The sequence below is a fragment of the Natator depressus genome, chromosome 3 (genome assembly GCF_965152275.1).
Source record: "Natator depressus isolate rNatDep1 chromosome 3, rNatDep2.hap1, whole genome shotgun sequence".
NCBI lineage: Eukaryota > Metazoa > Chordata > Testudines > Cheloniidae > Natator > Natator depressus.
Window position 1 is genome coordinate 137,185,637 of NC_134236.1, and position 27,808 is coordinate 137,213,444.

The following is a 27,808-nucleotide window of genomic DNA, read 5'->3' on the forward strand; positions in this document are numbered from 1 at the left end:
TCTGGCACCTTTCTTGAGGGCTGAATTTACTTTCAAATAGTGAAAAGAGAATGACAGAGTGAAGCAAACAACTTTAAGAAGCAAAATATTTTAATCCACGTGTACGGAGATTAAAGGAAGGGCTGTTACAGAGCAATCACATACAATTGCTTCTGTACACACTTTCAATATTTACATGTTGTTTTGGAGCTCGATCCTTGGGTGAGCTGTAGCAACTTTGCACTGCTCTGTTCCTAGGTACCTGAGGATTCCCCTTGCATACAACTATGGACTTTTTTTAGTTTACATGTACGAATGTTGAGCCTCAACAGTAAGTTCTGCTGTTTCCGTTCCCGAGGAAAAGAACTGAAAGACATCAGGATAAATTAGTCTAAATTGAACTATGTCTTGGGAAAAACACTGATTTATGAATCAATTATTTTAAAACAAATCAACAATAAAGGATTTGAATCCTGAAAGGTAATCTTAAAAACAAGCATCGGAAAGAAGAACTGTATTAAGCATAACACTACCTGTGAGACATTTTCTTGCCAGATGATGGCAATAATCAAATAGGTTATAGTGTAACAGTTTTGAACAGTGTTTTTAAGCAACTGGGAGATTTAACGTAATACATTTAATAAGAAATGTGTATTTTTATTATCTCAGTATCTGAATGTTTGTTTTTTTTGTTTGTTTTTGAAGATTTTGGTGGTTATGGCAAATCTTACAGCAGTGAGTGGTATAATGGACTGCAGGTTGGATGAGTTACAGTCATCTGCAACATGACATACCATACCAAACTTCTTCCTTGTCATTGGTAAGTTGTTTTGTTTTTTTGTGTTGTTGATTACCATATGTCTATTAGATGCTGCTTATTGACATCATAGAATTCACTTACTTGGAGAACAAGTATGTTTCTTGAGCTGTGAAAGCATGAGAACTTCTGGAAAAAATTCCCCTTTGACATATACCTTATGAAAAGTGTAGCCATTTTCAGATGTTTGTACATTAAGCATCTTGGGCCTGATTCTCACACTAAAGCCCCTTTACACTTCCAGAGTTTTATAAAGAGGCCTTAAAATAGGACAATTGACTTCTGGTTTAAGGCCGTTTACACTACTGTGAAGGGCCTTAAGGTAAGTGAGAATAAGGTCCAAAGAGATGGAATTTTTATGATGTATTGGATCAGAGATATCAGAATGTTAAAGAAGAAAAAGTTTAGAAAATAGATTTTTAAAAATAAAAGCCAAAACATAAATATTTAAATGGGAAAAAATATTTGAGGGGGAAAGTTTTCCTTTATATTTTATACCATCTTTGTTTATTTTTATGTCCACAACTAATCTGCTTACAGAATTCAGAAGCAACATTACTTACTGGATAAACAATAATAAAAAAACCACCCCAAAACAAGGCTCCATGTAGTATAACTGAGACCTTATTTCTGGTTTACACAGTGTCCAGATATGCAGTAATGAGATCCAAAGTGCTAGTTGTTCATTTGACTCAGCTTGAAGTTAAACATTGACAAACCAAAATCAGATAGCAAAAAGTTCAGCAGATACACATCTAACTCACCAGAAATAGAAAAGTCAGTCTCATAGTCAAACTCCAGCTTAGGTACAAGAGGTTCCCCTTTGTAGGGAACCTAATGTAGGCTCTCTGAACCAAAAGATGGAAGTCTAGTAAAAAGAAATGCTTAGTTTGTCACAATAATAGATTATCACTGTTAAGATTTGCCTACTAATGATTGTTATAATGCTAAGTCTGTGCAATATCCCACATGGGCTCAAATTAGAAAATAGATTCATTACTTGTGAAAAGTACCTTTTCTTTCCTCTTGCTATCTAGATTTCAGGATCCTGGCTACACAAAATGTAGCTAAAAATATTAAAGGAAAGAGACTAACAATCTCAGAAATGCTTATATCCAGCATAGGAAGAAAACAAAAAGTAAAGGCATTAATCAAAATTTGTACTCAAGTATCACTGATGTGCAGTAATAAATTGTGACTGGCAATGGAGTTTTCAATATCCTCATTTACACTTGCCAGTTCTGAGGTGTGGTAGCACTCTGTTCCTTTTCAGTGTTGAATACAAATAGATCTAGATTTTTGCCTGTGAAATTCTTTTGCTAGAAGTGTGTTCTTTGTGACAGTGAAATAAAACATTTTTGTTGTAAAATTGTGAGATATATGAACTGTGCCAGTTTCATAGTGTATTCAGTATTTTGCATAGTTCTACTAAATAGCATATATACTGCTTATGTATTGTGCTAAAATACTATGTATATTCTTAATTCTTATGTATATCTACATACTTTACATATGCTATCTATGTACATACAAGATTGTGGGTGCAATACAGGGCCAGGAAAGAGTCTGTATACAACAAAGCTTCTAGTAACTTCATGGAAACTATAAAAGCGAATCTTGTCAACCTTGATCATGCAGGACTTTAGTTTATCACTGTATTTAATTAGAAACTTATTCTTAAAGGAAGAACATAGTTTTGAGTATTTTGTTCCTATGGATTAGTTTTAATTTTTTTCTGGACCATTTCATTATAAAGTGGAAGGAATTATATAATTTATGAGACAACTAACTAGCCAACAACTCAATATTAATTTATTTTACTACTAAAATATAAAGTCCTATTTCACTAGCTATATTTCTTTGTTATTGCAGTTGTCAGTGGGGATTTTTTTTACCAAATCTTGTACATGTGTGGTGATCACCACCGTGTTTTTTTTAATCACAAAAACTATCTATTTTACAAAGTTAGGATTTCTGCACAGAGCTTTACATCCAGTATAGTGGCAAAAATTTTGTAGTTGCCTCAAATAAATAATCCTTAATTATACATAAAGTACGCATCACTCATAGAGGAATAAAACCACTTTAGCGTTTTCCAGAAAGAAAGTCACATTAAAATAAACAAATAAACCCTCAGAATTCCTTTTTAGGGGAACTACCACTGCTGTTGTTTTTGGGTGCGTGTCACTTTCATGCATGAGTTAGCACTATGTTCGTCAATCCTTGAATATCGTCTGTCTGCCTGTTCTTAATCAGCACCTGCCTGTTTCTCTTTTTCAAACACCACAAATGCTGTGTTGTCTCCCAGGTACTGAATGTACTACAACAAACCAGGGGACTGGTTAAACAGCATAGACAGCATCACCTCATTTGTCTCTTCTGGCAAATTATTAAGCAAAATGATATTGTTTGATGGGTTATCTGACACCTGTTGATTCCGTGAAGCAGTCCCTTGGACATTCATTGATTTCTGTATTTTTTTTCCTGACCAGGCTTTTTATTTGCTGCATTAGCAGAGTGCTCCAGAGACTTGACCTTGTTCTTTCCTTTTTCCGTTTTCAGCAAGTGTACCACGTATTTCCATCTTCTTCTGGTTTTTGCATGCTGACTTTCCATTTCATGATAAGTCTTGTGACATCATTGGTGGAAGAGCCAACTTCCTTACATTATAAAAAAGTCTGTCCATCTTCCTAGTCATTAACACCACAGGACCTTATTGTGATCATTTTTACAGAGGTGTGATGCTTTACTGAACAGAACTTTACTGAAGTTACTCCTTCTGTACACTAGTGTGAGATTAGAATTAGTTTTTTGTACATGGTCAAACTGGGAGAATAGCTAAATTAACTCATCCATTTTAAAAAAAAATGTTTTCTACTACTGATGAAAACCTTACAATTTCCCCAAACACATAATTTCTATAAGAATATGCAATAAGTCTAATACCTTGCTATGTTAAATCTGTGACTCTCTTGAGTCAGCCTTCTCAAGCAGGGAGGCATTTTGTGATGTGTAAAAACTCATTTTTACTTGTGGTCTAAGATATGAAATCATGACTGCTGTGGTAAAAGTGCAAGAGTGTAAACCACTGCACCAGCCACCCTATAGCCAGACAAAACCCGAAGACAGTTTTCAGGAGGTAAATGTACTGCCAGAACAAATTTAATTAAGCTTATAGATGTTCTCTCTCTCCATTATTGGAAATTGGGCTGCCTTTGTTTATAAAATACCAAATTCTAGAGGATATGAAAGGACAATATTTATTTATTTCAGAGCCCCAGTTTGGTAACAGTTCCACCACAGTTACTCCATTAATCATGCCACTGAAATAAATAAGACTACTAATGGAGTTAACGTACATGAGGAATTGGAGGTGGAATTATGCTCTTACACTACATCCACACCATGAGGTAGGGGTGTGATCCCCAGTTTGTGTATACATACTCACGCTAACTTGATGAGAGCTAGTGAAAGTATAAATAGCAGAAGTAGCCATGAACCCCGTGAGAACATACTCGTCACGACTAAGCCGTTCCGCCACTGTGTGTGCTACCTTGGCTACGCTACTGTTTATACTCCTGCTATCTCTCCTTGAGCTAGCACGAGTATGTATATGCAAATTGTGAATCACACCCTTACCTTGTAGTGTGGACAAAGCTTTATTAGAGAAGCTTCACTGAGGTTGTGAGAGAAGGAGGGGAGCCTAAGTAAAAGGGGAAAAATCAGATTTCTAGGGGGTTAGGAATGAGAGAATCTAAGATGCTTCCACAGTACTTTATACCTAGCTCATTCAGTACCTAACTGGGCCCAGCCCTCATAACACTTGACTGGTAAACAAAGCCAGTTTGATAGATGCTGTAAATTTGTTTGAAAACTGCATTTAAATTTTGGTCTCCTACTTCATAAGAACTTTTTAATATTGAAGAGATTTTTTAAAATATTAAATGTGACATCTTTACATAGGGATGAAACAAAAGCCATAAAGAGAGGATGACAGATGCTGTTCATTAGTCATTTATGATCATCAAGAAAGAATATATAAAATGGAAAACTCAGACTTTACAAACAAGATAATTCATCTCATATGTTAAGTAGTAAGGTCAAAGAATAAACAAGGACTCTTTACTGGATAATCATAGTATTGTAGTTTACTTTGAGAGTATACTGACAACAGATCTGAAAAGGTGCTTTACTAGTAAGGTGACAAAAAATCTATTAAGGAAACTTTACACCTTTCTTTTTGTGAGACAAAATAACGAAAAGATAATACAAATGAATCAACATTTTTCCTGACTAACAAACAGAGGTTACCCAAAAGTGTAATATTTGCTACTTGTGTTTCTTTAGTACCAACTAAGGTAACAACTATTATGGCTAGCATCAACAGTTATAGCCAAACATTATGGACCCATCACCAAAACCACCCTGGAACTTTGGGGAAGTATAGACCTGGATAAAGTTTCACATTTGAACTTCACAGCTCTTGTCTGTCTCTATAAAGATCCTCTACTAAACCTCCCAAATCTAACAACACTAAGTTAGGAGAGGTTTGGATTTGGTTCTGAACTCTGGCTTGAGCCTGTCTTTACTCTGTTTATCAGAACTCCCAGATACAATGGTTAATCATAGAATCCTAGACTTTGAGGTCAGAAGGGACCATTATGATCATCTAATCTGACCCCCTGCACAATGCAGGCCACGGAATCTCACCCACCAACTGTGTGATTCAGGTGGAATATTTCAATTTTGAACTAAATCACTGCCTGTCAAATAGTAAAATGCTCCATTTTGTTTCCTACTTTAATGTTTTCAGTGTGGTAATTCAAAAGTCCATGTCACATTCTTTTTATTCCTTTCTCTTACTTCATTGGTCCACTAGAGCTAGCACTGATTCACTTCATGAATGATACCACTAGGTGGATTTTACCTGCCAGGCTAGTAGCAGGACTGTCTTAACCCATCATAACTGGTAAGTTAGCAGAATGGTGATAGCAGAGAAGGTGCATTGAATGAATGGCAGCAAAACAGATGAACCTACTAGTGCATTATTTATGGAAATAATGGTAATGCTACTGATGTATACTGGGGTGAGATGCCTGCAACTAATAAGCACAACGGGATGAATAATTGTAAGTGTTTGTCCTTAAATTTCCTGATTTTATAATTAGGATTTAGAGTTAGGTCATTGATATTGCCTCAAGGGATGGGCACAACAATTCAGATAATATAAGAACTGACCAGGAAATTTCCTTCATTTTTACGAGCATCTCTGCACTTCCAGTTCATGTTGAAGTTGAGAAGTGGAAGCACCAAAACATCCCAAGAATCTTGTGCAAAGTACACAGCAAAAATTTTCAACAAACTACAGCCAACCTCAAAGTTGGGTGTTAGTTAAGGGAAAACCAGCAATCTGGTAACCCAAGAAGAGTAGCTACAACTGTGTTTTATAGTAAGGGTGACTAGTCCTCCACACTTCCCTGATAATATTTCAGGCCAGATTTTCCCATCCTTATACTGATCAGTAGCATAGGGCCTGATCCCAAAGCCCATTGGGAACATTTCCATTGATTTTACTGGGCTTTGGATGAGACCCAGAACCCACAAATATTCCCATTCTTTTCAGTGCATTGTGAGTTCAGGTGGCAGAATCTGGCCTTAAAGGAGATACTGCAGGAAGGTGCTTCCTTTAAAACGGATGCTAAAGCAGGTTATACTCTACCTTTTTTGCATCCTTATTTATATTTAGTTGTTTATTTTATATTTTCTAAGTTATTTGTTTGATGCAGCTCCTTCCTGTTTTGGGCAACAAAAGTTATCCTGGAAAAGGTTTAGAGTCGGAACAAAATGATCCATGGAGTGTGGAAGGAGGCTTGCACAAAATAATATGATGATGATGCTTGTTTTATAAAGTCTATGCGATTTAAATAAGCAGGGACAAAAAAAAATGCTGCGGTACTAGATTTGTTGGTTTCAGTCTCAACTCAAATGGAATCATATTAATATGTAGCCAGTGGATTAGCATTCAGTGTTTTTCTGTCTGTCAGTGTAAAGTCTATTTTACGGATTATGACAATTAGGCAAATGTATTTGTTTCTTGTTACAGATTAATTTCTTGCAAAGCTTTACTAGAAAAAAAGGCTATTTGTGAATTACACGAAAGTATGCACAAAAAAGTTCTTGAACTTAATTTTCTCATTCAGAACTGCTAGTTGTTAGTGGTATAAGAAGATCCCCTAGTCTTTGGATCGGATGTTTTTTGTTGTTCAGCAGGTATTTAATGATCTGCATGATGTTCTAGTATCCTGTGGGCAAGTTATCCTGATCCAGTATTTTGGCATGGATGGCCAGAAGATATTTACTCTGTTATACTATAGCACTGGCACTGGTTCACACAGCAGTTAGCCTAATAAAACTCTTCAAATGCTTCATACTTTGCTGGTGTGTTAGTGCAACATTTCCAGCAATCTCAAAATTTCAGCGAGTAACTCACATAGAACTCAGAGTAACAGCCGTGTTAGTCTGTATTCGCAAAAAGAAAAGGAGTACTTGTGGCACCTTAGAGACTAACCAATTTATTTGAGCATAAGCTTTCGTGAGCTACAGCTCTCACTTCGTCAGATGCAGTGAGCTGTAGCTCACGAAAGCTTAAGCTCAAATAAATTGGTTAGTCTCTAAGGTGCCACAAGTACTCCTTTTCTCTTTTCACGTAGATCTGCAGTGCAACCAACAAATGTGGATCTGGATCCAAAGCCCACGTAAGTCAGTGGGAGTCTTTTGATTGATGTTAATGGGCATTGGATAAGTACATTAAAATGGTCATACTGGGTCAGACCAATGGTCCATCTAGCCCAGTATCCTGTCTTTCAGTCGTGGCCAGTGATCCATCCCCTCTCGTCCATTCCCAGCTTCTGGCAAACAGAGGCTTGGGATGCTCAGAGCATGGTGTTGCATCCCTGCCCATACTGGCTAATAGCCATTAATGGACCTATCCTCCATTAGGAACTTACCTAATTCTTTTTTGAATCCTGTTATACTTTTGGCCTTCACAACATCCCCTGGCAAAGAGTTCCACAGGTTGACTATGTGTTGCATGAATAAGTACTTTCTCTTGTTTGTTTTAAATGTGTGATCTATTAATTTCATTGGGTGGCCGCTGGTTCTTGTGTTATGTGAAGGAGTAAATAACATTTTCTTACTCACTTTTTCCACGCCAGTCAAGAGTTTATAGACCCCCATTTTTTAACTGGCCAGCTGCATCCAGATTTCAGCCACTTTGCACTGCTTAATTGGTACCAGAACATGTGCAGAGAAACTAGATCTTGTTTTTTATCAGAATGGCAAAGACAGTACTTGAGGCAATAATATGAGCATGTAAAAATAGTAAATATGGGGAAATAGGGTGATCTAAAGACTGACACTGCATTGTTAAGGTCACAGAATATGTAGAAGACTACTTTAAAGCTTGTAAGGCAGTTCCAGTAGGTGGAGCTAGTAATTGGGGGGGGAAAATCATTTCACATTCTTGTATGGTATTCAGAAATAAAAGTTGAAATGCTTTAATCTGCTCTCTGTTGGTGATATATGCACAGTTTAGTGAGAATTGGCCTAAGGGCTTCACAGAAGAATCCTGAAGTAATTTTAGCTAGACTCCACTGTTTTGTGAAACCCAATTCCTATCTTGAATTGTAATATTATAATTGCGATCGGTAGATTCTATGTGGACCCACACAGCAGTCTGGCAGAAGATTTTCTTATTTGGTTCCTTGTCAGTGCTCATCATCAGCATTTTAAACCATTGTTTTCTTGTTTTAGCTGAGCCTACATGACATATAATAATAAACAGAGGTTCATCACATATGTCGTCCTCTTTGTCTTCAACAATATGCGTCTTTATTTTTCTGCTCTTGCAATTTGAAAGCTTTTAAAATTTGTCTCTATTTATAGTGAATGTGAGGAAGAAAAAAGTGAGCATCCACCCACTGAAAATCAGATCCCTGGAAGGTGTGTCAAGTTGAGGACTAAAAGAAATGGAGGCACCCAAAATCACTAGTACCTTCTGAAAATCAGTCATTTGATCTCTTCAAAACTCTATCCCTTGGCAGCATTTACAAGGTCTGGTCAGTGGTCATTTAAAGTCCACAGAAGTCTGATGGAGCATCCTGAAGTTCCTAATCTTTTTTTGTCCAAAATAGCCTAGATTGGTGATGCTCTGCTTTTGTGAGGGAGCTGATGGTATGCTTCCCAAAAATGAAGAAGGGCTGGACAGGAGCTTCTTTGTTGGTGGCTGGTGGCCGAGTTCTTAACTAAATGATAGTTTTTAATGATGTTGGGATTATATTACAATAGTAATAACGTGTTAGACCACCTAGACCAGGGACAGGCAAACTTTTTGGCCTGAGGGCCGCATCGAGTTTCAGAAATTGTATGTAGGGCTGGTTATGGGAGGCTGTGCCTCCACAAACAGCCAGGCATGGCCCGGCCCCCGCCTTCTATCCGACACCCCCCCTGCTTCTCGCCCCCTGATGGCCTCCCCAGGGACCCCCGCCCCATCCACTCCCCCTTCTTTCTGTCCCTGGACCCCCCACCCCAACTGCCCCCCACCGCCCCATCCAACCCCCTCTCTCCTTCCTGACTGCCCTGCTCCATTCAACCACCCCTTCTCCGTATCCTCTGACTGCCCCCTGCTACCCCATCCAACCCCTCCTCTCCTTCCTGACTGCCCCTGGAACCCCTGCCCCCATTCAAGCCCCTTGTTCCCTGCCCCTACCCCATCCACCCCCCTGGCCCCTGACCACCCCCCAAACTCCCCTGCTCCCTATCCGACCCCCCTCCCCCGCTCACTGCCCCCTTACTGTGCTGTCTGGAGCACCGGTGGCACGGCTGCACGAGGATAGGCAGCTGCGCCGCCCAGCTGGAGCCAGCCACGCCACCACAGAGCACCGCGTCAGGCCAGGCTCTGCAGCTGTGCAGAGCGTTGCACTGGCGGTGCAGTGAGCTGAGGGTGCGGGGGAGGGGGAAAGGTAGGGGAGGGGCCAGGGGCTAGCCACCAGGAGTTCAGGGGCCGGGCAGAATGATCTGTCGGGCCGTAGTTTGCCCACCTCTGACCTAGTCCATTGTATAGGCATCTTTATTGTTGTTTACATTTATATAAAATAAATAATCTGACAGTGAATAGCTTCAAAAATATTCCACTCTAACTGGGAATGAAGTGGGGAGGAGAAACACAGTTCATCCATAATCAAAATAAATACTAAAATAAAACCTATCTATGTGCAGTGAACTTTTGAAATAAAGCAGAAAAAGCCAAACCTAAATTTAACCAAAATTTAAAAGGGTCCTAAGAACCCTGAGGTCCTTCTGAAGGTGAGAAAGATGGGAGTCCTTTAGAATGAGAACGAGTTTGTAAAGAGTGTCAGCACATACATTTTTCAGTGGTGTAGTTAACCATCATGCTTCAATAAAATAAGAAGTAAGGCTGTATTATTTTTAGTATGACTAAGCAATTGTCCCTGAGAGGTCCTAATTACCTACTTTATAGCAAGGAGCAATTTTAGTAAGAAGTCCTGTAACTTAACTGACACATTTTGAAACCAATACACAAAAGGGCTTTCTAAAATATCTCTTTCCCCCTCCCCCCAAAACACTGAATTCAGGAAAAATGCAAAAAAAAAATCAGTTATTTCATGACTTTCCAGATCAGATTCTCCTACTTCGATTATGCTCCTAGTTTGAGTAGCAATGGGGTTGGAGGGAGGAGTATTGGATGAAAAGAGAAGGATTCTGAAAAGCAATTTACATCTTTCAGCTAAGGGAAACAACATATATAATGTTAAAAGGACTAAAAAATATTTTGGAAGTGGAGAAATGAGATTCATAATTATAATTCACACCATGAAAGCATGCATGCCAAGCTAAATATTCATTTATTGCTTATAAATAGGGTATAAATGAAAGCTGAGTAAATATTCAGGATTATAGATATGGTTATTTTAACTGCTTTCAGTAAAGGTGTCTAGATACGGAAAAATTGTTCATTTAGATTGAAACCATTGATAAGAGGTTCCTAACAAAGCTAAGCAGGATTTCTTTGGTGTTCCTCCCACTCCACCCCACCACTTTTTAGAGGGAAGAAGCCTTTATTTTGTGACTGACTTTTCCTATTTTGGTTCACTGCGAACACCAACGTTTTCTTGGATATCCCAGAGCTTGGCAAGTGTTCTTAAAATCTAGCTTCATAACAACAAACTTAAAGGAAAGCAGTGTTAGTGCTTCAAGCCACCGTGGAAACTAGATTTTGTTGGATTCTCATGACAAATGGAAAAGCAAATCTTTACTCGGTAGACCCTCATTCTGTTTGGAGATTTGTTGAACCAAACCATTTTTTTTCTACAACTGAAAAAGCTTTAGTTTGAATCCTGGACAGAAGATACATTTATCTATGTGTGGATGTCTTGACTGAAAGCAGTACATCCATCGCTTCTGTCCTTTTGGTCTAAAATAATACTTGTACAATATTGTACAATTAAAATACCATTTAGATTGTTGTGTGCCTTTATATATTCATTTAATTCATTCATTCAGGGGAAATAGAAGGCACAAAATAAAACTTGAGATTAAGGAGACACATAATTTGGGTTCTCCTAAATTCTACTTCATGAAATGTTGAGGGAGCATGGGGCAGTTGTGTACATAATGCAAAATAAGCACACACATCAAGCAACAAGAAACCACAGTAACTGGAAACAGAGGGTGGTAATATGCCTCGAGATTCTAATAATTTCTTATGCTGTAATAAGAATATTGTGTACCTATTTGTGTCCTTTTATCCTAATTTCTGTGGGTCAGAAACATTTGTTATTTATTCAGCACCTTTTACTTATTTTGCCCTTTGAGTGCTACATTCTAACTGAAAATCTAACCAAGAGTAGTTCTTTTTCTGTGATGATATAGTCCATTTATTTTTAAAGTTTTTTCATGTAGGTATACAAGGGATAAGCTTAACTTTTTTCAGTGTTGTGTAAATAATACATAGAATAACCTGGCACTGTTTGATTTAGTGAATGACAAGCCTTATGCTAGTTATTCAAACCGATACATTATTGACCCAAATTATATATAAATTGGTCTGAGATAAACATGGCCCTATTTCAGAGCCGGGCAAACTTTTTGGCCTGAAGGCCACATTGGGTTTCCAAAATTGTATGGAGGGCCAAACAGCCAGGCATGGCCTGGCCCTCACCTCCTATCCAACCCCGCCATTTCTTGCCCCGTGATGGCCCACCCGGGACTCCTACCCCATCTGCCATCCCCTGCTCCCTGCCCCCTGCCGCCCCATCCAAGGCCCCCCTCATTCCTGACTTGCCCCCCGGGACCCCTGCCCCATCCAACCGCCCTGTTCCCTGCCCTCTGATTTTGCTGGAGGATTTGTGGGTGTGAGGATGCTCTGGGGAGCTAGGAAGGAAATAAGTAATCTGCATCAAAGTAAAAAAGTCCTGTGAGAATCCAGGCATCAAACAAGCATGAGCCTGGTGCAGCATATTAGCATGTACAGCAGGTGAAGCCAATGAGTCTGAAAAACTTAGATTAATTGAATACAGGTGTTGGAATTTCAGGACTCTAAAAAACAGTGCCAGCTAGTGTCAGAGTGCTGTTTTTGCCAAAAGTATTGTGGAAGTAGGCTTTAATTACGGTACAATTCTAAGTACTCTGCATTGACTCAAATTATGTCCATGACTATTTTATTATTTTATTTATCTTTGTACGTTGGGCTATTATGGGATAAGAGTATATGTATTTTTATGGCAGATTTATATGTGAATATTGCATACGTGACAACCATCCCTTTTCCAGAGAATCGATAACTAAATATTTAGCAAAATATGTGGCCATTTTTATTCTTGGATTCTCCAGCTCCTCTACTCAGATGTTTTTCAGGATGGTCAAAAGATATGTCTGTCTGTTTCTCTGTTTACCTATTGGCAGATATGCTGTTGCTTTGAGGCAAGATTGTGGTAGACAGCTTGGATTCATGATAGCAGGATTAGTATATTGTTTGCATAAAATATGATACATAATTCATCAAAAATCCAAATGTATAATTCATGTTGGACTTTAAATATTGCTTGCAGTGTTTACACCTGTTGTAAGTTGTATTGGTACAAGTATAGCTATTCGTGGCAAACTGTCGCATCTTATTCCAAATTTTCCTGTAGATGCAGTCATAGGGCTTCCGTTGACTTCATTAGGCGCCACAAGGAAATAGAAATACATGATTTGCCACCAAATGTTTCCTTTTTATGGATAAACATTGTGGAAATGTATTTTCACTGTCCTAGTGATACTCAGCACTTACATAGTGCTTTCCATTTTTCAAAGTGCTTTAAATGCATATATTATTTAACCTCATGACAACCCTGTGAGGTAGGGATGTTGTTTTTTCAGGGTTCAGGATTAAAATCCGCTTTATGCCAACTCTGCATTCTTTTGAACTTGTTTTGCTTTTCTCTTATTGCAGATCTGGAAAATGTGGGTTGTTGGTGTACATTTGTGTTGATATTTTTATGAGATACCACACTAGGAACTCAAAATGTAAATGGCCATAAAACATTGTAGATTTTTTTTCAGAGGCCACTCAAGCCTTTCCCAGCAAGGCAGGGTGTTTCAGGCAAACATTGCCAGCCAGTTACAAGGTAGTTTAACTGCACAAATGCAGTATTGAGATGGACATGCAAAAGAGCTAGAAGAGGTTTCAAGGATAGGGAGAGCTAGAAATGGGATGAGTGGAGCGGGGTTGTCCTTAATCAAATCAAGTCCAAACCTTAAACACTTTGAGAGAAGGAACTGAAAGTTGAGCTGCAATTTCATGTAGTCACATGCATACTAGTGAAGGGCAAACCTAAAAGATTTATAATTTGGATTCAGTTCAGTTGGCTTTTTCAAAAGCCTCTTTGAACTATACAAACATTCAGAATCTGCAAGAGTGGGAAACCTTAGAGGAACAACTTTTCTTGTAGGATTTTTACATTTATAGTCCAAAACCTGGATGGACTTGAGTTGGTGGGAAAGTAAGGGAAATTTTCAGAACCTTAGTTTTTGGACAGAGTTCTGATCTTAGAAAAGGGAGTTTGGTCATCCCTGATACTTAAACAGACACTAGAGTTGAAACAAGTAGTTTGAAGAATACATGGCCCAACCTTTGATTGACTCCATAAAGAAAGAACTGATTACTTGATGAGAGCAAGGAGCACTTTTAGCTCAGATTCCATCCAATACAGGGCTGCGCACATCACCCAATACAGCAGTTCTTAGCTACTTTCAGCATAAGAGCTGATTCATTCATCATTTATTTTAGGTTTTGAGTATACCGCTGTCACATTATTATAATTTCACTGAGTATTCTGAATCTGCCACCACGGTTTTAGCTCTGATTGGCTAGTTTAAAAAGCCATAAGTTTTGCGTGTTAATTTATTACAGTTACATTTACAAATATTTGTGTGCTCTGTATCACTTTTGATAGAATGTTTGTTATATTTAGTTTTAAGTTCACTTTCAAAGCCCTATTACCCTGAGTTGAAAACATGCTTATAAGTTGCCAAATTACTGCTCAACTACTTACCATTCAAAGGTTAGAAACAAAGCTGTTTTTCTGGGGTTTTTCTTCTTAGATTCATCATGAAATAAATCAAAAGAAGTAATGTAAGAAAAAGCAAGGTGCTGGCACTCATGAGAAAAAATATTCGTCATCATCTGGTTATACTTTTGGTGAGGGTGCTGTAAGTGATATAAAACATACAATTCAGTACATTACAAAACATCTCTGAGCTCAGGCTTTACTTAGCTATTGGGATAATTGGAGACTTCTCCAAATTGATCAAATGCAACATTTTATTTTTTTAAGGAAATATTTGTATCCCTCCTTAAGGATTTGAGTTTCTTGAAATGAGTGAAAAGTTTCAAAAATGTGTCAATGAATGTTACCTGAAAACCACATAATGGGTCAGACGGAAAAAAGAAAGTGGACTGTAGACTTATATAAACTGCTTGTAAATTGGGGTGCTTGAAGAAAGTTTGCACTTCACTGAGGTGCGTTTGCACTTCACTGAGGTGCAATACCCCCAAATCTCCACATGAGGTGCTGCAGCTCCACAATGTCTCCTATTCCTGGCTGAGTTTAATTTGTAGAGCCCTGCCCAGATACCGAATGTGTATCTGCATCCGATCCATGGATATCCACAGGGCTCTATTAATTTGCACAGACTTGTCTCTTAGAATTAGGGATCGTGAAAGCCATTAGAAATGGAGGTTTTGCAAGCTTCACAAAATATTTCGAAATGTTTTTGTTACCACAAATTGAGATTGGATTTTGTGAATCTTTCCCTCTCATCCGTTAATTGAACCTAAGTTTATTTTCAGAGGGATTAATTTAAAATCCATGTTTTTCTTACCACCCGAGGGAAAGCTTGTGCTATGCAAATAATGAAGTAAGCCATGAAAGACCTTTTTATACTGTTGGTGGTTCTCTTCTAAATAATGTCTATAAATAATACCTCACCCATGATGAGGTATCTTGAACATGGTGTAACTGCTACAGTGAGCTACAAATTAATGTGCCACAAAGAAAATGTATTGGAAGATACACTAAATTAAGCATCTAGGCCCATGGAAGTTGTCTACCTATGCACTGCAAAATGTGTACGTGTACATTTTTGCATACACAGAATCAGGCACTACAGGTCTTCAACCCAAGCCTGCAGGCTTGCTGAGTGAGAGTCTTATATTCTGTGCCACTGGGCTACAAAGGCAGATGAGGAAACTGCAGCTGATAACCCACAAACAGAGGCTGGACCCATTTACTTAGCAGGATCAGCTGACTAGCAGCAGATTGCTGACTAGACACATCCTAGCATAAAGCTTCCTGTTTCTGCCATATCTCTTTCTGAGCAACTAGGTGCTAGGTCTGCTGCTAACCAGGTCCCTGAGACAAAGTTCCTGCCTCCTTGCTTGGTTCCTGCTCCTTGTTCCTGTTACCTCATCTTGATCCTGCTTCCTTGCCCTAACTCTAATTACTGGCTCTGGGTTGACCACTGGCATAACCTCAGATTCCCACTCTGGCTGTGACCCTTGGTGTGACTCCTGACCACAACCCTGAAGCTATTCTGGGCTCTGACCAGGTCACTAGGTCAGACCACACACATTATGAACCGTGACACACACCCACTGTAGCAGTTAACCCTGTCTTCAAGGTGCCAAATCATGTCTCAGGTCAAACTGTCACAAATGAGCAGTTATTAAGATTATTATTATAGGTCAGACCTGATTGTGCTGTGCACTGTACAAGCATATAATGCACTGTTCCAGCCCTGTAGAGTTTACAGTTGAAGTATAATGGAAGAGACAGCAAGATGGGGTGAGCACAGGGTAACAGCGAGACAGTAGTGGTCAGAACTAAGGAGGCAACTGAGCAGGAGCCCCATGCATTTGAAAAACAGGTCAGCTGGCAGGGCATCTCTTTGAGGGCTCCTCACATGCTTTCAAACATGCTCCATGCTCCCCCCCCCCATTTTGATACAGTACTAGTTTATTGATATTGAGGTTGTTACAAGGCACCCTTGTTTTCTGAAACTGTGAGGGAATGGGAGGACTTTGATGAGAGATTGTAAAAATCTTCAGTATGTTTTCAAAGATTGGATGATGATATATTTACTGGGCAAAGCGAATTACTGGAGAAATTGGTTTATGGTTATTTTTATATATATATATATATATATATATATATATATAATATATATATATATATATATGTATGTAAATGCTCTACAGGCTTCTTGAGACCAGGAGAAATGCTCCATTTTATGGAATGAGCATGTAAATCAAAATAAATGAATAAAATAAGAAATAATGAGAAGGATCTGAAAGCTTAGACTCTCCAGCTGACAAATTTGGCTCACCCAGAGAGGTAACTCTGATATCATAGGTGCTAACCAGTTGGAATGCCAGTGAATAAATTAGTGGCTAGATAATGCTCCACTACAACAAAGCATGGCAGGGAGAAACTAAAGTGAAAACTGTGGTTTAGAAGCCACAAGTTTTCTACTGGATCATGCTTCTTCCCACCTACCCCATTTGGGAGGAGCTTGTCTCCTCATGGAGGAGCAAGAGGCAAGTTGCGAGAAAATGGATGTAAGGGGATAAATACTGAGACTTCCACTGAGGTGGCATTCAGTTTGTGTGCAAACCAAGAATAACATAAAATCAGCAAATAAGAGTTGCAGCCTCTTACTTCAGGTTGGAATTTGGCAGAGGAGGTTGGGGAGTAAAATAAAAGAAGGTGTTGCTGTGTTTGACAACTGCCTGGCAGTTGCTTTTCCTGCCACACACCTTTGCAGCCCCCTTCAGTGTGTACATTACAAACCTACTGAATACTGGGTTAGTATAATCCTACTTTTGCCCATTTTGTGATCATTTTATCCAGATGAGTAGCAACGTGTGATCAAGTTACATGTCATGTGTTGCATATATCACCACTTATGCCACCATTCACTTTGGCCCTGAGACTTGCATAGGTATTGGTGCATATTCCAAGCTGTATGTTCTGTTAGGTCTTTAATATGAGGATTTAATCATCTTGTTACATTTGGTATGACCATGTACTAATGATGTAACTTGACTCAGTAAAGCTGACTCAGAAAACGTATCTGTTAAGAGAGTCTGAAATGGAATATGTTACTGCTGGTATGTAGCAAATTCAATGGCCGGGGGGTGGGGGGTAGGGAGAAGGGAGATTGTGTGAGCAGTTTTTAAGCAATATCCCTGTACAGCTTTTCTCTGTTCATTAAGGTGCTCCAACATAAGCAAAGAAGAATTATTCTTGAAACCACATCCATTTTTTTCTTTTGGGCAGTGTGCTTTTTAAGGTAAATAGGATATTCACAGCCTTGGTAGAATGTGTAAATTGACCCACAAGTTTTCTGGTGATTAAAACCAGATTCTGTGCCTGCTATTCATTTTCCAGGAAGCCACTTCTACAGAAATGAGAGACACTGCAAAATGTATTATTTGTTTAACCATTTAAGTATTTTAACAATGTTTGCACCATTTTATTGACAATGCATCCTGTTCTCAGACCTTCTGAAGAAGAAAACCACATTCTTGTCTATAAAAGACTTTCTTCTTTCAATTTAAATGTCATATGTAGTTTACCAGAGGCTTTCAGATACAGCAGTGCAATTTTCAATGGGGCTTACAATGGATAAAGACAATGAGTGGTGATAGACATGTAATCTTGTCCCTGATAGCTTGTCTGTGTGTCAGTGTTGAACTTTCTTTGTCTCTCTGAGTGCATGCAAGACTAACAACACTTATAAGGCTGCATAAATATGAAGAACTTGAGCAGAAGACAAATGATGCCTTGAAGGAACGTTATATAGCATGGCTCTATGCAATGTGGTGTCTGGAAACTCATAGGGCAGATTCTGTGCTATGTCTCCTGACAGTATGGAAGATGCAGCTCCAGGGGAATGGGGACAAAGGTGACTTTAAGCCAACTTTCTGCTGCCTGGATTTAAGGCTGCTGCAGTGGTCCAAACTGTTAACCGCATAAAATTCTCTGTTTCTCACACGCTCTAGGGAAGGGGTGGGCAAACTTTTTTAGCCCAAGGGCCACATCTGGGTATGGAAATTGTACGGTGGGCTATGAATGCTCTCGAAATTGGGGGTTGGGTTGCGACTTGAACCTCCACCCAGAAACCAGTGAAACTGTATATATCACCCTGTCCACCTCTGCTAGGCAATTCTTCCCTACTCACAAGCACTGACTCTGGAGTAACAACAAAGAGAACTTCATTTGGGGCAGCGGGGAAGGAGGAAGACAACAGAATACATTTTGGAAAACCATCAATTATCAAATTTGGTGATATCAGACTCCCAACAGGCACGGTGTCCTTAACAGCCATCCTAAACTTTGTCCTTCTTTAGCCATTGTGCGTGGTTGATATGTTCTGGCCTCTTCCCTTGCCCTCAACTCACCGTTAGCTGTCATGTTGGAGAAGTCCAAGGATTCTAGCAGGGAAGTGCTGCTTGGCCTCTCTGGGGTTTTACTGGCTAACCCAGCTGGAGTGATTTCAGCCGTTATTTCTGGGTAGGGAGGCCGACACTGGAGTCCTTTATGTAGGGTGGTGCTGCTGCTCTTTCTGTGGCTTCAGGCAAAGTTGCCTAGTGCTGCTGTCCCTCTGCACTATGCATCTCCTTGAAGGTGCCACCACTGCTCTGAGCCATCCGTCACTTTGGAACTGCTGTTCTGCATCATCTGTCGCCTCAAAGCTGCCATAACTGCCTTGGTACTGCCACCATTCTGCACTGTCCGGTGGTCTCAGTTCTTAAGGAGAGATCAGGGGTATCTAGGACCCTTGACAGAGTCCACCCAAGAGGCACTCCCAGCAGCAACCAAGAGCTTTGTCTCTCCCCTCCGGCCCCACTCTTCTCCCCCTATTAGTTCTGTCCAGGTTCCTTTACGTAGCTGTTCCTGACATCAGTTTTGGGCATTGTGACCCCAGGCAGATTTAGGTGGGATGTCTTGTCCCTTTCAGGGGTGCCACATGGGTAAGGGGGGATGGAGAGGGGTGAAGTCCCCCTTCTCCTGACATATTTGGTAAAATGTTATCCCCCGGTTGGTAGTGCTGGTGCTGCTCAGTGCAGCCTCAGAGGCAGGGTGGCATTGAGCCACCCAGTCTTCCCCTTTTCGTAGAGAATGACAACATCAGAGAAGCTCATGCTGCTACTGCTGCTAGCCAGTGGGTGCATCATGGCCTCTTTGTGGCTCCCCATACACTGCCTGTGGTGGAATGGGGGATGCCAAGAACTCTGAGCTGGCCTTGGGGGTACAATGGTTGATGAGGGGGATAATGAGGTGCTGGCTCTGGGGAAATGGCATTGCCACTGCCAGGCCTTTTTGACTGCACAGCCTGTGTTGGCCCCATCCAGAATGCCAAACTCTCTGCTCTGCCCTGGCTCAGTCCCAGGGTGTCTGGCCAGAGTGAAGGGTCCAGCCCCGCTGCCAGGGGCACTAGGACAGAGTGGCAGATTGGCACAGAAAAGCACCAACCCTACCCAACAATTCAGCTTGGTGGCTCAGGATCAGGTCTGGTAGAGTGCATCCCTGGTCCTGCCTTGACCCACCCAATTCGAGCCCCTAAATCCTCCCTCCCCTACCCACTGGGTGTTTACCCTAATCTCCTGTCTCTACTGCTGATACTATTTGGTAAAATTTTGGAAACCGTCAGTAAATTTTTTAGTCTTCACCCCTTGCTAGAGCCCCCAAGTTGTGCCTCTGTCTCTAAACAAGCTCAGTTGCAGTTTATGGCATCCAAACTCAAAATTTAACTGTACTTTCACCAAGATGCCCCAAACTGTCATGTAAGCAAAATCCAAATGAGGCCTGGCCCATTTAGTCAACTCTTCTTTCTCTCAAGACTTGCTGGCAGAGATCTCCCTCACCAGTGGAGCCCTTACCATCTGTAGTTCTTAAGCAGCTCTGGACCGCACTTCTCCAATTTTACCAACAGGTGACAACACTGAGGTCCCTTCTCTGTCATGCATCAGGCCATAGGGTTTACAATGGGGAAAAGAATCTTTTTTTTCCCTCACAGCACTTGTAACACTTTCTACTTCATTTTATCCTGTGCGGAGCTTTCTTTTTCCTCCCTGCATTTACTCCATTCACAGCACTTCCTTTTACATGTGGGTTGTTTCAAACATGTTTTGACCCTCTTTCCTGTCCTGACTTCTTTAAATGTAAAGGCTTCCAGCCATGAAGTGGCTATTTTATGTGGGCTCTAAATTTCGTTTTCTACAGTGAAAGGGAAGGAACATTTCTTTTAACTCCAGGGGGTAACTTGCATTTTGAAATAGAAAGCAAATGTTATTTTAAAGCTAGAAAATAAATTAACAATAGGCAGAATGCAAGACTGGAAACGCTTTAACGTATGAAAACATTTTGGGATGAAAAGTGCCGTATAAGATTCTGCTTAATTGTGACACCCTTAGTGAATGGCACTGCATCCAGATTTAGTAGAATTCCTGTTTAATAGTCCTTTCAACAGTAGTATGGCTGTCAGGTGAGCTACAAAACTGTGGGAAGTTTACCATATAACTAGACAGACCCACTGTCTAAATGAATTTATTGCTTCAGGAAGCAGAGTACATATTTATTAATAAAAACAATACATTATCATTAATTTTAGAGAGAGACAAAGTTTCTCGGAATACTTATTGCTTCTTCATAATCTGCATTGGTGATCGAATAATCTCAAACTGCTTTAAAAGAAAAAATAGGCTTCAACCCTTTAATTTGTTTTATTATTCCTATTTAACAGATGGCTAAACTGAAGCACAGAGTGTTTGTGATTTGCATAAGGTTATGCATTAAGTACATGGCAGACTCTAGGAGTTTTGCTCTAACCCCTAGATAACACTCCCTCCCAAAATAATATAAATATAAGGGGAGATTTTGAATAGCACAGATAGCAAGCATCTTTGTCTGTAGTGGAGGGGTGGTATGTCAGACATACTCAGATGTTTTAAAGGCATGAAATATTACTGGAACCATTTGGAGTATCTCATCATTTTAGAATTTATTTAGGAGTCCTTATCTCCACCTGCACGATGGTTGTTTTGTGTATATGAATGAGTGTTGAGATTGAGAATCCAGACAGAAGTTCGAGGATTACTGTCATAGATAAGGAAACTTAAATCACTTGTGGCTTTTTACTTTAAAATTTGGTTATTTTATCAATATAATGTCAAATAACCACAGTCAACCAAATTGATTAACACTCACTGGTTAATATAAGAGTAATCAGCGTAGTGAAAGATGGGTTAAATACTTTACTGCTCCAACAATCTGGGGTTACAGACTGCACGACGGACTGCTCCAGAAATATAACCAGTCGCTGAGGAGTGCATATGCCTTAGGCTGTTACGTGGGCACAAAACTACCTTAGACCTTTACCGTGGGCACAAAACTCCCCAACATTAGTTTGCAGTGTTCTTTCCCTCATAGTTCCGTCCTCATGCTGTCCAAGATTGCTGGAGATTTGTACTTAGTTGCTAGTAACAATTATATCAATTGCTTATTATTTTCACAAACCTCAGCAAAATACTACATTATCTCAGTGTTCACCAAGAGCAAAAGCTTACACACAATTTTCATATAGGAGATGCTTAGCAAAATGGTTCACTTAAGTGTAAGTATAAATTTCCTTAAAAATACATAATATTGGCTAAATAATTTTGGTAATAGGCTATATCAGTTCTGAGAAATATCCCTCTTATCTTTGTAACGGCTCACAAAACAACTTCAGAAGAAACATTGCAAAACCTTTTGAAGATTCTTAAAAAATGAACCTTGTTATCTAAATGTTTACAAGCATGCCTTCTAACTAATATACATGATATATGGTACAAAAAAGTAAGCTGTTGAGCTGAACTAGTTGACTTCTGTCTTAGTATTGACTGAGGGCAGAAAAAAAATCAGATAAATCATCAAAGGAAAGAATACAGTTCAATAAAACACAGTGAATCATAGAATCATAGAATATCAGGGTTGGAAGGGACCTCAGGAGGTCATCTAGTCCAACCCTCTGCTCAAAGCAGGACCAATCCCCAACTAAATCATCCCAGCCATGGCTTTGTCAAGCCTGACTTTAAAAACTTCTAAGGAAGGAGATTCCACCACCTCCCTAGGTAACGCATTCCAGTGTTTCACCACCCTCCTAGTGAAAAAGTTTTTCCTAATATCCAACCTAAACCTCTCCCACTGCAACTTGAGACCATTACTCCTCGTTCGGTCATCTGCTACCACTGAGAACAGTCTAGATCCATCCTCTTTGGAACCCCCTTTCAGGTAGTTGAAAGCAGCTATCAAATCCCCCCTCATTCTTCTCTTCCATAGACTAAACAATCCCAGTTCTCTCAGCCTCTCCTCATAAGTCATGTATTCCAGTCCCCTAATTGTTTTTGTTGCCCTCCGCTGGACGTTTTCCAATTTTTCCACATCCTTCTTGTAGTGTGGGGCCCAAAACTGGACACAGTACTCCAGATGAGGCCTCACCAATGTCGAATAGAGGGGAACGATCACGTCCCTCGATCTGCTGGCAATGCCCCTACATATACATCCCAAAATGCCATTGGCCTTCTTGGCAACAAGGGCACACTGCTGACTCATATCCAGCTTCTCGTCCACTGTAACCCCTAGGTCCTTTTCTGCAGAACTGCTGCCGAGCCATTCGGTCCCTAGTCTGTAGCGGTGCATGGGATTCTTCCATCCTAAGTGCAGGACTCTGCACTTGTCCTTGTTGAACCTCATCAGATTTCTTTTGGCACAATCCTCTAATTTGTCTAGGTCCCTCTGTATCCTATCCCTACCCTCCAGCATGTCTACCTCTCCTCCCAGTTTAGTGTCATCTGCAAACTTACTAAGAGTGCAATCCACACCATCCTCCAGATAATTTATGAAGATCTTGAACAAAACCGGCCCGAGGACCGACCCTTGGGGCACTCCACTTGATACCGGCTGCCAACTAGACATGGAGCCATTGATCACTACCCATTGAGCCCAAAAATCTAGCCAGCTTTCTATCCACCTTATCATCCATTCATCCAGCCCATACTTCTTTAACTTACTGGCAAGAATGAGTTTATCAAGTTGCATGTGAAGCCTAAAGGTCTTCCCCTGCTATGGGGATTAAAAATGTACTCAGTGCAACAATTTATAAAGATAGGCTAGCACGACTTTATATTACAGGCGCTGTCACCTATTTCCATTATAAAACACTTGTTAAAGCAGAGGGTGATCTAATATCTCCTCACCTTAGTCTGTGGGAGACCGTGTCAAAAGCTTTGCTGAAGTCAAGGAACAACACGACCGCTGCTTTCCCCTCATCCACAGAGCCAGTTATCTCGTCATAGAAGGCAATTAGATTAGTCAGGCATGACTTGCCCTTGGTGAATCCATGCTGACTGTTCCTGATCACTTTCCTCTCCTCTAAGTGCTTCAGAATTGATTCCTTGAGGACCTGCTCCATGATTTTTCCAGGGACTGAGGTGAGGCTGACTGGCCTGTAGTTCCAAGGATCCTCCTTCTTCCCTTTTCTAAAGATGGGCACTACATTAGCCTTTTTCCAGTGGTCAATTATGATTATGCTTTATGGATTTTAAATCATCCACACTAAATTTCAAATAAGAATCCACTACTGGACCTACTGTCCGATCTGTGTTCTCCCTTCATACTTTACACAGCCCTATCTCTATTGCCGGTAATGCTAGAGGTGGAAAAAATAGTCCAGAAAGATAAGGATTTCCAACTCACTCACATTTTTCTCTCTCATATATATATATAATATATATATCTACAGAAGCTACATTTGCCTGTTTTTGAAACCAAATTAAACATTTTTGCAATCACTGGTACATTTAATTTACTCCATATTCCTCTGCACTTCTGGTTCTCTCTGGAACTGGGAGTTTCAGAATAATACAAGGAAACCTGATCTCTTGCAGGAGAGAACTAAAGGTGTATATAAACATGGGATCTAGATCCCTTAAAATGTTACCTACCCATAATATCCACCCTCTGTATGTCCACAGAAAGCACTTGTCCTTCTGACCTCTCTGGGCAGCAGCAGTTTGCAATACTGAGTTGGCATTGTACAGTTCCAGTTTGTTCCCTGCCCCTTGTGTCATGTCCTGAAGGGCGGACAAGGACATTGGTTGGGGACCTCCACTCTTGGTCCAGCACCTGGATCTCCAGATGACTGGATGACAGCATTACTGTGTCTCAACAACTGATATTGACTGCTGAATCAGAATCCCACCTGGTTTTCAAGAATCCTGCCTTACCCAACCCCTGTTCTTGTGAGGTTTTTAGCCAAAGTGTGCAGACCCAAGAGGTTTGGATAAACTATGGCTAAGCATGAGAACTGTGGATGTTTACCAAAGAGGAACCCCAAATCTGATCATTTTCAGGTTCACCCATCATGGATCAAAACCGTATTGAGAAATGAGCACCACACTGAGATCACCAGATTTTGAGATTTCTCCAGGTGGAGCAGACTGTTGGTTAGTAAAACTCAAAGATTCAGAATCTGGGTTTGCTTTAGACAGACAGAGACCCCAACAATTTCAGAGAACTATTACACTGTATTTCCATCTTGACTTATTAATAGCATTTAGGAAAAAGAGACACAATCCTCCCAACTGCACTATTTGAAGCATTGCAAAGTTATAATTATGATTTTAATAACATTTTGAATGTTACTGGAGATCAAATGAGTTTATCCAGTTGCATATGAAGCCTAAAGGTCTTCCCCTGCTATGGGGATTAAAAATGTACTCAGTGCAACAATTTATAAAGACAGGCTAGCACAGCTTTATATTACAGGTGCTGTCACCTATTTCCATTATAAAACACTTGTTAAAGCACAGGCTGATCTAATATCTCCTCACCTTAGTCTGAAATTCAGCACAGAGGTTGTCAGCCCATATGCAAATTACTGAATGTTACAATTATTATTTAAATTCTTTCAGATGTATTTGAGTAAGAGATCAGCAAAAGAATGTAAAATTTTCCATCTTTAAACACTGATCTGCCAATCCTGACATTAAAAAACGGTATAGCTGTCAAATAAAATTGGTATATCAAGGAAAATGTAGCACTTTTTGGGAATAAGTGATAATAGAGCACACCAGTAGTTTTAGTGCTAATTCATTTGTCCTGTGCTAAAACTAGGTTCCAACACCTAAATAAAGGTGCTGAGTACTCAAAAATACCCGGTACTCTGCAAATGTACATTTCTGTCTACAGTTTATTAGTAGCCACAGCATAATTTTAACACCACAATAAAATGTTAATAACATTATCTGGAGAATAATTATCCAGTTCAGTTGCCTTTGCTATTGTCAGGAAGAGAAGAAATTTGTCTGGCTTAATGCAATAGGACAGTTGTTAAAGAATGGCAGTGGAGAATTGAACAACAATTAGAATATGAAGCATGTACCTTAAGGCTTAGAGAGTACCATGCTCCACCCTTCTGAGAGGAGTTGAGAAGATCCTCCATTTCTGCCTCCCCCCTCTGCCCCTTTTTGGAGACAGTGGATGATAGTGACACTGCTGAACTTGTACCTGAATGTTTAGAGGAAACACAATGATGCCTCTTTTTTAGTTGACCAGTTGAATACCACACCTGGGTTATGAATGGACTTTGCTGGGATTTTTTTTAACCTTTTCTACTACAGAAAAGACAATCTATCTGACATAGTAAACTGTATATTATTAATGTTTTTAACTGTACTTAAAAAAAAAAGCTGGTTTTCTTCTGGACATAATCTAGCTCTATGCAGACTGTGACTTTATCTCCTGATTTTCATAGGACGGCTCATGCATTTAATTTTAAATGCTTGCTTGCATGGGTCAGGCCCAAAGTATTCATCAGCTTGCATGATTGAGGCTTAACTGGTTTCTGCACTATTGCATTGGCTTAGGTCTAACTAGTCCAGGGTGTGCCATGAATAACTCAGCTGAAGTCAGTGGGGTTATACAGGTGTAAAAATGTCGTGAGAGGAGACTGGTTCATAATATGTTTATCATCACATATTAGACAAGCCTGTTATTCAGCAAAAGGGGTAAAGAAAGAATCAGTTTCTGTGAATTGTTTAAGTTGAATTAAGTGAAAGGCATAGGTTTGTTTTGGTTAATGAGTTGTTAATTTAATTTTCACATCATGATGTTTGTATTTTGTCCTGTTATACAAGACTATTATTTTGCTTTTCACATTTCCCTGAATACTAAACTGAATTAATCTACTTTTCTTTTCTCTCCTATGATTAATGTATTCATAGTCCATAATGTAGAACAAATGCTGATGAGTAGTGTGCATTTAACACTTTATAGCCGTTATTGTTTGGAAGAAGGTGAGGAAGTTAGGGAACTGGAAGAAATCTTTTTCTCCTCCTCATGTAGAGACTCTAAGGGCCTAACCAGTTAATGAACAATTCTTGCACAGCTTAGTTTGTGGATACTTTATATATAAATTGTAATGTGCTTATAGTTTAGTCTTGTATATATTTTGACAAAGAGTGTAATTTTCAAAAAAAGAAATATACTTTTATGTACTGTACAACATTATGACAGGTTTCAGAGTGGTAGCCGTGTTAGTTTGTATCAGCAAAAACAATGAGGAGTCCTTGTGGCACTTCAGAGACTAACATATTTATTTGGGCATAAGCTTTCGTGGGCTAAGAAGTGGGTTTTAGCCCACGAAAGCTTATGCCCAAATACATTTGTTAGTCTCTAAAGTGCCACATGGACTCCTTGTTGTTTTTGCTGTACAGTATTATGTATTTCTTATTCTTTATACTGACCAACATAATATCCTGATTTGTTAACCAACTGTGAAAGGGATAGCTTTTCTGGGAATATAGAGAAGTATACATTTAAAAATTTTATATTTCAAATGAGTTTCATCTTGATAAGCTTTAAAGTAATGTTTCTTCTGTTAAGATGAAGATTCCAAAAGGTAGAAATGACTGATAGGTCAAACAGTTGAAGAATAAGCAACTGAGATGGTGAAACTGGTCGTAAGTTTGAACTTATTTTTAATTTTGTTGATGAATGAAAATTGAGTGACTGGTTTTGTTGCTAGGGTTTTTTCAAGAAGCTATTTTTATCGGACTTTTCAAAAACTGGTGCTATAATAATGTCATTTTGAGATCTGTCTCTCTGATATGACCATGCAGCTTCCTCAAAAATAGTCTTATACCTGTATTTTTGATATTTTGGGGAAGTCAGAGACTCTCAGTCTCTGTGGTAGGCAAAACACTAAACATTTTTTTAAATTGCTGACTTAAGTGGATCTTTTCTAAGTTGACACTAACTAAGGATGACCTAATTCAAACCTGATTGGCTCAAGTTGCATGACTGTAGTTTAGGCTTAAGTCCTGATTTGTCCGGAGCCCTTGGA

General features: G+C 39.6%; 1 protein-coding gene across 6 annotated transcripts in view; it reads left to right on the forward strand.

Moving 5' to 3' along the window:
* Positions 1-27,808, forward strand: part of CHRM3 (cholinergic receptor muscarinic 3) — a 474,710-nt gene that overhangs the window by 139,675 nt on the left and 307,227 nt on the right. For all 6 annotated transcript variants that reach the window (XR_012638657.1, XM_074947045.1, XM_074947048.1 and 3 more), the window contains one exon: positions 685-799. The gene's annotated coding sequence lies outside the window, so the exon portion shown is untranslated. The remainder of the gene's footprint in view (positions 1-684; positions 800-27,808) is intronic.